This window comes from Nicotiana tomentosiformis, chromosome 12, assembly GCF_000390325.3.
Source record: "Nicotiana tomentosiformis chromosome 12, ASM39032v3, whole genome shotgun sequence".
In the NCBI taxonomy this organism is placed as follows: domain Eukaryota; kingdom Viridiplantae; phylum Streptophyta; class Magnoliopsida; order Solanales; family Solanaceae; genus Nicotiana; species Nicotiana tomentosiformis.
Genome location: NC_090823.1, coordinates 134,415,704 through 134,417,687, shown reverse-complemented (window position 1 = coordinate 134,417,687; position 1,984 = coordinate 134,415,704).

Here is a 1,984-nt window from a genome sequence, read left to right as displayed (position 1 = left end):
GTACGTTTTGGCACATTTTGAGTAAATTGAAAAATTGAAGTTTATAAGTTTGATTCAATGAGTTTTGGGGTGTGATTCTTAGTTTTATTGTTGTTTTGGGCGTTCCCAGAGTTTGAGCGAGTCCGTTTTATGATTTCAAACTTGTTGGTATGTTCGGGCGGGGCCCTGAGTGCTGATCGGACAAGGCTCGGGCCGAGTTGAGAGCTTAGAACAACAATTGAAGCTCCCAGATTTGTCATAATCGCACCTGCGCTTGGCCAGCCGCAGGTGCGGGCTCGCAAATGCGAGCCACGAGCCACAGAAGCGAAATATTGAGGGCAACCCCGGAACCATAGATGCGGAAGATTGGGCGCACCTGCGGTCGAGTTGTGGTCGCAGGTGCGGCTAGGCTCGCAGGAGCGGCCCCTTATGTCCGCGGATGTAGAGTAAGGCCAGATGAAGGAAAAACTCACCTGCGAGGCAATTGCCGCAGGTGCGTGACCGCAGATACGGCTAAGGCACCGCAAGTGCGAAAATCGCTGGGCGATGAGGGTTCATTTAATACGGGACTTAGGCCATTTTTACCACATTTTTCTTTCACTCTTGGGCGATTTGAGAGCTTTTAAGAAGGGGATTTCACCTAGCACTTGGAGGTAAGTGATTTCTACCAATCTTGAGTTAAATACATAGATTAAGGGTAGCTAATAACATGTAAATTAGTAAAAAATTATGGGTTTAAGTGAAAACCTATGTTTTTGATAAAATGAGATTTAACCACGAAATTTGTTATGGACTTTAGTAAAAATCATATATTTGAGTTCAAAAGCTTATGAGTAACAACTTTCTTCAAACATTTTCGGAATCTGGGCATGTGGGCCCGGGGGTGAGTTTTAGGATTTTTGCAAATAGGCTTGGGAAATCATTTTGATAGTTATAGTATGAACTTTTAAGCATGTATTAATTATTTCATATAACATTTGACTAGTTTCGAGTCGTTTGGCGCCAAATTGAGGGTGGGGCACAAATCTTGGATCGGGAAGTAGGCCTTGAGACGAGGTAAGTCTCTATTCTAACCTTGTAAAATGAAATTAACCCCATAGGTAAATTATAACTCATATGTGCTCCTACGTGTGGGGGCTACGTACGTATGAGGTGACGATAGTCCATACGTAACTACTAATTATGCTATTGTCCGGGTAGTCTAGGACCCATACCATGCTATACTTGAAATGTTTGCACTCCTACTTGTTGAGTTAATTGCTTAAGTCATATTGAAAGTTGATAAAAGAATTGTAAAAGGTTAAAATCATTTACTTAAAGTTGTGAATGGAATACTTGACTATAAATGAGAATTTGTGTGTTATTTGAAATGTTTTCTATTTGTAGAGCGGGTCGAACGCCTTGGTAGCAGATAGATGCATCTATAGTTCATGGCCTTCGACCTCCAGTAGTGCACATTTTAAATATTAAGTTGGATCGGGTCGTACGACCTCGGCATAATATGCGCATGAAAATCTTTGGAACTATTCATGATTTATAATACGAGCTGTTAAATAATTAAACTAAACTCGGGATTTAATATTTGCGAAAGAAGAATTTACTATTTCCTGATATTTGAGCTTTCAGTATTGTTTATGAAATCCATGCCTAGTATTAAAAATTTGATATATCATTGTTGGCCCATAGTAAGTGTAAAAGTCGACTCCTCCTCACTACTTTTTCGAGGTTAGACTGGACACTTACTGGGTATATGTTGTTTATGTGCTCATGCTACATGTTGTCATTTTAAGTTTTTTTCCTAATATTTAGGAGTTTTAAATAAACTAAATTAGTATACTAAATCCTTCCTTATTTGAAGTATGTACAAATTCTTAATATTAAATATCTTATATAAATTCTTCCTTATTTATATAATGTAACATAACAAATTTATTAATAAAAAGAAAACAACGTTTGAAAAATTATTAAAGTAGCAAACTTTTGTTAGTACTCCTTTTCTTTTCCC